General features: G+C 33.3%; 1 protein-coding gene across 3 annotated transcripts in view; it reads left to right on the top strand.

Annotated features, from left to right (window-relative positions):
- The window catches only part of LOC116851263 (1,5-anhydro-D-fructose reductase), a 254,733-nt gene that overhangs the window by 50,713 nt on the left and 193,672 nt on the right, over positions 1-10,348 (top strand). The gene's annotated exons all lie outside the window — the stretch shown is intronic.

Raw genomic sequence — 10,348 nt, 5'->3', positions numbered from 1 at the left:
CCAGAGGCGTCAATTCAGACGTGAGCTGCAATAATAAATATTGTACATGAATATTGCAATGTAATTGGAATATATAAAAGCAGAGGCGTCAATTATGACGAAAGCTGCGTAATAGTAAAAAAAATGTAGATCCATATTGCAATGTAATTAATACGTGGATATGTACAATAGAATAAAACCGTTCAAGCATGTATTCTGATTTGAGATAGTGAATCATAAATATTGTTAAATGTATATTGTAACATAATTAACTGCTTACAATAATAGCTGAAACCAGAGGCATCTATTATGATATGAGCTTAGAAATAATTATTATAGATCACATTCCAACGTAATTATTTGGAATAATATGTAAAAACAGAACTCCTATTTTTGAAATAGTTGCGTATACGTAAGTTTTACTGCGCGGGTTTAATCATATTTAATTATAATATTTTTTACTTATTTACTAGTTATTTTTGTTACTTGTATTTCAAATGCAGTAATGTTTCACATCAATAGTGCTTATAGAATAGTAGTACTTAGAATGGTACTTGTTAATGGCAGTCACTAATAGAATTTGTCATATTACATATTTTTTATACTTCTTATATCGTTTTTTCGGAAAAAGCACTTTCTTTAGATTTAATATTCGTACTTTTAATTCGTACGTTTAATTTTGTGTCTTTTTTTGTTTCATTAAAATATTATATTCTTAAAGGTAATATCATTTTTTAAAATGATGAGAATAAAAACTTTTATTTCGTTGTAGGAAACCATGTTATTTGATAAAACAGCATTATTGTTTTAAATAATATTCTCTAAAAGTTTATTTAAAAATTTAGTAATTCGATTGATTTTATTTGGATTTTCTTAGATTTTTTATTTTTTTTTTGTTTGGATTAATCGTTATAACATTCTATTAAAAATATAAAAGTAATTATTACTAGTTCACTACATTACATCAATATTCATCGCATATCGAATGTTGTTGCATTGTTTCAATATCTATGAGCAAATTATCCAACAAACACCAAGTAAAAGTTATATAACTATTATTTGGTGTTTGCTAGATATGTTATAATATATTGTGAACAAAATAAGAATACATTATATAAGCATAAATCGTAAAAATATCGTTGGAGTCATTGGGAATCATCGCATATCGTTCTATCCTCAGGTTAAGCAATACTTTACGGAGTCCAAGACATGGATGGTGACCGGTGGTATGCCGCTTGGAATCGAAATTATAGATAATTGAAGGAGGATTCACGGAAGTTTTAAAGTGTTTATTGACAATCCTCGATACCTAGTGGTTTATGAGACACGAGAGAAAATAAGGAATTATAAATATATTTTTTTAAATATTATGATTTTCTCATTTTTCATCTTCGCATAATAATTCTCAGTATTTGATTACTATCAATATTTAATAGAGATTTTATTATCAATATTCATCAGAAATTAAGTACTGGCTACTAAAAATTATTGAATTACTGGTAATACTTAATCACTAATAATTTTTCAGTATTTCTTAGTATAATATTTCTGCGTATATATGGATTATATGTATATATTGCATTCCAATATTGTTATGATATTACAATGTAATCTTTCTAAGGCAGGACATTTTACCGTTGCTGCAACATCATAGTAATGTTAATCACAGTCATATTATATGTATTTGCAATGTTACAATCTTGCAATGAAATATTTCTGCAACGTTTCTGCAATGTTTCTGTGCTGTATGGGTACCGACGCTTTCGAAGTTCGCGATCGCGTTCAGCATCTCCTTAAGTAAACGCACTAAGAAATCCATAAACTTAACATGTTACGGATGCTTGTGCGGAGGCTAACAGATCTGTTGCCATTCTGTCTACAAACACTGTTGACAGACTCTGCGCAAAATCTACTCACGCAGGTTTGGCTATCTGAGATCCTAATCTTTTTCCAGACCCAGATAGCCAAACTTGCGTGAGTAGATTTTGCGCAGAGTCTGTCAACAGTGTTTGTAGACAGAATGGCAACAGATCTGTTTACAGAATCTGGACACAGAATCTGTTCTGACGACAGAACAGCTGATAGAGTCTGCTAACAGACTCTGACATCAGATTGGCGGCAGATTGCGCGCAAATCGTAGATTCTTCAGTTAAATTTTTGGTAAAAAATTTTCTCATAATTTTTCATAATTACTCATAGAATGAGCGCTTTCTCATAAATACTCGTAAAATTCAATTTAAAAAAAAGTTTTTCTATATTATTTTTTTCATAATTTTAAAGATTTTCTCTGGTGAGATTCGAACTTTAACCGAAGATCTTTTGGATAATCGTCTTTGGACACTATATTAATTCCTTACTTGATAAAAAGTGCTTTATATTGCCTACTTAATGTTTAAGGAAGAAAAATCTTAGAGTTTGTTCGCCTTTTAAATCGCAAAATATACCTAATATAACCTACACGAACAAATTTCGAGCAGAGCTTGCTATCAACTTTTGATGGCAAATAGATAACAAATTTGATGCAGGATCTGTTATGTCAAATCTTGCTGCCAAATTGCCGCCAGATATGTGGCAGAGCTTGTTGTCGGATAATTGCTGCAGATTTGCAGCAAAAATGTGCAGATCTTGTAGCGATTTGACAGCAGATTGGCAGCAGAAACCGCGCAGATTTTGCTGCGCTGCAAATTTGGCACCAATTGCCCGACAGCAAGATCTGTCGCCAAAACCGTAGCCTAATGTAGACACAGATGGCTATGGTTTTGCTGTGGGTTTTTGATCAAATTTGCTGCCAATCTGCGCGCAGTCTGTGCTCAGTTTGTTTACTGGGGAGATATCTTGAAATGGCAAAATTATGTCGATGCAATTTTACGGCAATATCCAAATATCTGCTTTTTGTCACATTACACTGACATCACTGACATTTCGCTTGAGATGTGGGAAAAGACGGACTTTTCAGCCTTACCATAATATTACATTAATATAATTTTGCTATCTCCAGATATATCTGGGAGAGAGATTAGCACATAACTGACGGCAGATTGGGGACGCAGATGTTTATGGATCTGTCGACAGATCCTGCTCGAATTCGACAGATTCTGTCGTCAATCTGATGTCAGTCTGCACACAGATTGTTTATTGGGGTATAGTTGTGCTACGTGAAATCTCATACAGCACAGCAACGTTGCAGCAACATTGCAGCATCATCGTTTTGCAATGTTGTGACATTGCAACAACGTTGCAAAATGTTGCTGCAATACTACTGTAACGTTGCAGCAACGGTAAAATGTCCGCTTGCAGCAATATAACAACGCAACTGTGCAAGCAACATTGCAATGCAATATATATGTAATATTATTAACATATTTTATTATACAAAGTAAAATCCCAGATAACACCCTTACAGGAATATCATACTAATAAATACTAAAAAATTATTAGTGATTATGTACTTGTATTACCAGTAATTCAATAATTTTTTCATCAGTACTTAATTTCTGGTGAATACTGATAATAAAATCACTATTAAATATTGATAGTAATCAAATACTGAGAATTATTGTGCGAATGTGAAAAATGAGAAAATCATAATATTTAAAAAAATATATTTATAATTCCTAATTTTCTTATGTCTCATAAACTACTAGGTATAAGATTGTCAATACACACTCCAAACTTTCGTGAATCTTCCCTCGATAATTTCGATCCCAAGCGGTATACCATCGGTCACCCATTTATATCCTGACTACGTTAAAGTGTTGTTTTAATCTGACGATCGGTACGTGGCGATTTCCAGTGATACTAATGATATTCTTACGATTTGTGTTTATAATTTATCCTTATAGTGTATCCTCACAGTATATTATAATATATCTAGCAAACATCAAATAATAATAGTTACCCTACTGAAAAATTTCTGTTGAGATAACAATAGAATTCCCAATTCAATTCTCAGTTTAATTCTCAATTGAATTCTCAAATGCCGTTTCCGAAAAATTTCGCATGTAAGATCTCAATTGAGATATTTGTATTTGATGGAAATAATTTATTGAAAATATAATAAACTTTTGCTGAAATGCGTTTGAAAAGCATTCGCAATTTTGACCCAATTTCATTTAAATTTCATTATAATTTTATTAATATTTCAGTAATATTATAGTATTGGGAGCACAAATTAGTTCGGTCCGTTTTCAAAAGATAGCTCTGGCTGTTATGAATGTTTCATAGTGATAGTTGATTTCGGTGGTTTCAGAGAGGTTAGACATCGAGTGTATATCAGTTGGACACGGGGCAATTGGACACAGTCCAATCACAAGTCGCTGTTCCAAGGGACCCTACAAATGTCTCTAATCACACGGTGCTGTGATTGGCTGTGTCCAAATGCACCGTGTCCAAGTGCACCGCTCCCTTAGACATCTGTCAATAATATGCAGTTTATATCGCTTTGAGTTTCATACAAAACCCCTGTTTTTTACTGTGTTGAATATGTCAAATTTTGTTAACTAAGCAGCATTTGCGGAAGGTTTTAGTTTTCTGCTTTAATTGGAAGAAAAGTGCAGCTGAAGCGCATCGAATGATTATAGAAGTTTATGGTGACAATGCTCCAACTGATAAATCATGTAGGGAATGGTTTCGACGTTTCAAGAATGGTGATTTCAGCGTTAAAGACAAGCCTCGCTTTGGACAGCCAAAAAAATTCGAAGACAAAGAATTGGAAGCATTACTCGATGAAGATCCGAGTCAAACGCAAGAGGAGATTGCAGAATCATTGGGAGTTACGCAACAATTGATTCGTTTGAGCCGTGCATTACGAGAAAAACGGCCGGAATACGAGCAAAGACATGACAAAGTTATTCTTCTGCATGATAACGTTCGGCCTCATGTCGCAAAAGTCGTAAAAAATTATTTGGAAACGCTCAAGTGGGATATTTTACCGCACCCGCCGTATTCGCCGGACATTGCTCCTTCTGATTACTGATTGTTCCGACGGATGCAGCACGATTTGGCAGGTCACCGATTCACTTCTTTCGCAGAAATCGAAATTGGCTCCTAACTTGGATCGCCTCAAAAGACAAGACATTTTTTTGAGATGGAATTCGAAAATTGCCTGAGAGGTGGGAAAAAGTAGTAGCCAGCGATGGGCAATACTTTGATTAATCTGTTCATTCATTTTGTTCTGAAATAAATGCATTTTTGACCACAAAAAACGGACCGAACTAATTTGTACTTCCAATATAAATGTAGAAAAATTCAGTGAAAAATAATTATTAATTAAAATAGATTGAGAAAAGTATAATAAAGTATTATTTTGTCTAAATAATAAAAAAAACTGGCATTTCATATTTTGTGTCGTTTCATTTATTCGCGTGGGATTCGGTCCCGTGTCACACGGTTACCATCTTTAGATAACTGCGCTGTTCAATGGCTATCCTCAACGATCGTATGGGAACTGGTGATGGCAATGCGCTGTAACGATATCGTAGTGGATTGTATTACAATATACTCTGATGGCTTCTGCACACAAGACGCGGTAATGCTTGCCGCGCGGCGGAAGTTCGTGCGACAGGCAATCAATATGTTACTTTCCGTAATAACTTTCTAGCTCTTACGGAAAAACAATATATTGATTCCGCCGCGCGGCAAGCATTACCGCGTCCTGTGTGCAGGAGCCATTATAGCGTTTAAAAATGTAATGACATATTTGTTGGTAAATGTTTCAAAAGACGTAATAACAATCACAATGAGATTAATATTGGCTGCGTTCAGAAAATATAGCTGATCAGTGAGCGGTCAGTGATTATTGGTCCTTACTGTCAAATCCCTAACTTTAGATCAATTACGTTGACTAATTACTCAACCGTTGTGTAACCCCCTTATAGAAATATTATACTAAGAATCATTGATAATTACTTATTATCCAGTATTTTTAATACTGAAAATAAGTAATTATCAATGATTCTTAGTATGATATTTTTATAAGGGCCGTTGTGTCTCCTGAATGCACCCATTGATACAATGTTGTATGACCAATCAAACTTTAACATACAACGTGCTCGCAAAAGAGAGAATATTCCTTCTTTCTCTCTCTTTTGCGAGTACGTTGTACGTTTACATTTAATTAGTTATATAACATTGTATCAATATTAATCGCATTGTGATTGTTGTTACATCCTTTAAAACATTTACTGACAAATATGTCATTAAATTTTTAAACGCTATAAGAGTATATTGTAAATATAATTCACGATATCGTTACAGCGCATTGCCATCACAAGTTCCCATACGATCGTTGAGGATAGCCATTGAACAGCGCAGTTATCTAAAGATGGTAACCGTGTGACACGGGACCGAATCCCACGCGAATAAATGAAACGACACAAAATATGAAATGCCAGTTTTTTTTATTATTTAGACAAAATAATACTTTATTATACTTTTCTCAATCTATTTTAATTAATAATAATTTTTCACTGAATTTTTCTACATTTATACTGAAATATTAATAAATAAATTATGATGAAATTTAAATGAAATTGGGTCAAAATTGTGAATGCTTTTCAAACGTATTTCAGCAAAAGTTTATTATATTTTCAATAAATTATTTCCATCAAATACAAATATCTCAATTGAGATCTTACATGCGAAATTTTGCGGAAACGGCATTTGAGAATTCAATTGAGAATTTAACTGAAAATTGGATTGGGAATTCTATTGTTATCTCAACAGAAATTTTTCAGTAGAGTATATAACTTTTACTTGGTGTTTGTTGGATAATTTACTGATAGATATTGAAACAACGCAACAACATTCGACATGCGATGAATATTAATGTAATGTAGTGAACCAGTGATGATTATTTTTAGATTTTTAACAGAATATTATAATGATTAACCCAAACTAGAAAAATAATAATCAAAAAAAATCTAAATTAAACAAATCGAATTACTAAATTTTTAAAGAAACTTTTATAAAATACTATTCAAAATAATAGTGTTGTTTCATCAAATGACATAGTTTCCTTGAACGAATCAAAAGTTTTTATTTTTATCATTTAAAAAATGATATTTCGTTTAAGAATATAATATTTTAATGAAACAAAAAACCACAAAATTAAACAAGTAATTTAACGAATATTAAATCTGAAAAAAGTGTTTTCTCCGAAAAAACAATAAAAGAAGTTTAAGAAATATGTAATAAGAGAAATTCTAGAATTAATGACTGCCATTAACAAGTACTATTCTAAGTATTAGGAGTGTGCATTAATTTTAAGAAATTTTTTTGTAAAAATATGGCTTTGTTGTGAAAAAATGACTACAAATTGATTATTCAAAATATTGTCCATCGCTAGCCACTACTTTTTCTCATCTTTCTAGTAATAAGTGGATTCCATATCGAAAGAATGACATATCTTTTGAGGCTATCCACGATTCGACACATTTATTGGTATCCTCGTAAGAATGGAACCGCTGCTCAGACAGGCCATGAGTCATCGATCGAAATTGGAAGGAGCAATATCTAAAGAATATAGCGGGTGTGGTAGGACATTCCAGTTAAGTGCTTCTAACGTTTCCTTGACCGATTTCGCAACATGTGGCCGAGCGTTGTCGTGCTGGCAAATCACTTTGTCGTGTCTTTTTGCGTAATCTCGCCGTTTTTGTTTCAATGCTCGGCTCAATTGCATCAATTGTTGTTGGTAGCATTTGCCAGTGATGGTTTCGTTGGATTGGAGCATAATACACTACACCCAGCTGATCCCACATACAGAGCATGAGCTTGACGCCATGAATATTCAGCTCTGCCGTCAATGTTGATGGTTCGCCTGGCCTGCGCCATGATTTTTTGCGCTTCGGATTATCGTAGCGTATCCATTTTTCATCACCCGTCACGATACGATACAAGAAAATTTTTCTTCTGTGTCTTTGAAGCAACAATTCACAGGTCATTTTGCGCCTTTCGACATCCCTCAGCTTCAACTTGGCACCCAATTTCCTTGCTTTTGAATCATTGCAATAGCCTTCAAACGTCTAGAAATCGTTGATCAATCAACATTTATTCTGCAAGTTCTTCTTGCGTTTGACTCGGGTCTTGATCGAGTAAAGCTTCCACTTCCTCATCTTCAAACTTTTTCGACTGGCCTGGATGTTCCTTGTCTTTCGTGTCAAAATTACCTTTTTTATAGCATCGAAACCAGTACTCACATGTTGAAATCGATGGAGTATAATCACCATAAGCTTCCGACAGCATTCGTTGACTTTCAGCAGCACTTTTCTTCTAATGAAAGCAAAAAAGCAAAGCTTCCCTCAAATTGCGTTTTGTTGGCACAAAATTCGACATTCAATGCTAAAAAAAAAACAATGTTGTTTACACTTCGGCAAAATGATACATACTGGAAACTAAAGCCACATGATGATGCTTTGATATGAAAGTTGCAACAATATGGGCCGATGCGATATAGTACTAGTTACGCTATTTCTTGAAAATCCTTTAAAATTAATACACACTCCCAATACTATTCTATAAACTATTCTACTATTGATGTGAAATATTACTGAATTTGAAATATAAGTAACAAGAGTAATTAGTAAATAAGTAAAAAATATTATTATATTCGTCATATTTTTGAAATAGTGCTGCAATATTGCTGAAGTAATAGTGCAAATGAATGTCACTGCAATGTCTCTGCAACATTGCACTGCAATATGCAATCTTGCAACCTTGTAGCAATGTTGCTGCAAGCTTCTATGCTGTATGGGATGCCATTATTGCGAATTATTCAGATCTATATTTTGTAGCATAAAAACTACCCTAAAAAGCAGTTGCAGTAATGTTGTAATTATAAATAACTTGAACTTATAATACATCCAGTGAAAAATTATTTGTTGAAAAAACGTCGAATCAACAATTGTTTAAACAAAGAATCAAGTGGATTTACATATCTAAATTTTGATTGATTAGACGTTTTTGTGTCCTTGACATTAGTCGTAATCTACAATAGGTGATTTAAACCCTAAGCTTTAAGAAATTGACCAACCACAATCAAATTTGAGGAGAATAGTCGACTATGATTGGTCAATTTCTTAAGGCTTAAAGCTTACTATACCTATTGTAGATCGGGACTTATACTTCTAGGAGACTTCTATTAGTCAATTACTTAAACGTCTATTAGTCAATTACAAGACGTTTAAAAGTGGTTTAAAAACATCTATTAGCGGCTTATTAAACATTTATTTCGACACAACTAACCTACGTACACTGGGGAAGAGGAAAATTTTAACACACAAATTAATGCATGTATTGACTGTTTTCAAGCAAATAATATTGTGTAATACAAAACTATTGTATTAGCTAGATATAGTAACAATAGTAATAATAATAATAGTGCGTTCTCTACAGTGAATAGCGCGCGGGACAACACTGGCAAAAGCTTCATAAAATTTCGAGCTAATTTTATTTCTGAGATCGAGCGTCTCCGAAAGGAGCTTATATGCTATAAAATGAGAAGAATGAGGATAGCAGATGCAGTATCCATAAAGAAAGTATAAAAGGCCCTGAGTTGGATATAAATTTTAATCCAATAAGCAATCAGTGCACAGACTGACATCAGGGCTGCGTTCCGTTTCACGCATAATGCGCATAGACTGCATAGAGAACCGTTCCGTTTCACTCAATGCGCGCATCAGTAGCGCATTAATAGCGCAGAGAATTCCCTAGATTCCCATCACTTCTCGCGCATTAACATGCATCAGCTGCATCAGCTCGAACGTGAAGCGTTTGATGCAGAGTTAATGCATGCGCGGAAAATACGAAGTTTTAGTATCTTTGAGATGTGTATTAAAATAAACAAATGGAAAAAAATAAAGAATTAGTGGAATTTCCAGTTATTATTGACGGCAACAGTGAAATTATTACGCTCTTTCTAGAGAAAGAAACCGCTGCAAGAGCTAGTCAAGGTATTAAAACGTACAATCAATACACTTAATATATGTAATTATAACCTATAAATTAATAAAAATATAATTTTGTAGATGAACATTTTTTGCAAAATATCTTGCAACAACATAGTGCTGGAGATACATCAGCAATTGAACATACCGAAAACTCCCAAATCAGTATAGTTTTTCACAATTTAATATTTTGTTGAATAATTAGCTTAAACTTCGCAATAAAATTTAATTTATAATGACTTCTTAATAAAATTTTAGATCAGTCAAATCTAAAAGGTTTTGTGTGGCCTGATGCTGCAGTACTTTTACTCATAGAAAAATACAGAGAAAAAGAGTATGAGTTTAATACTGGAAAGAAGAAGCATAATGTCATTTGGGGAGAGATTGCTGCCGAAATAAAAGAAACAAATAGAGAATATGCAGTTACT

This window comes from Odontomachus brunneus, unplaced genomic scaffold (genome assembly GCF_010583005.1).
Source record: "Odontomachus brunneus isolate Ranch 3 - 2012 unplaced genomic scaffold, Obru_v1 Obru_scaffold_170, whole genome shotgun sequence".
Lineage (NCBI taxonomy): Eukaryota > Metazoa > Arthropoda > Insecta > Hymenoptera > Formicidae > Odontomachus > Odontomachus brunneus.
Note: the sequence above shows the minus strand (reverse complement) of the source record. Positions and strands in the feature narration are given on the sequence as shown.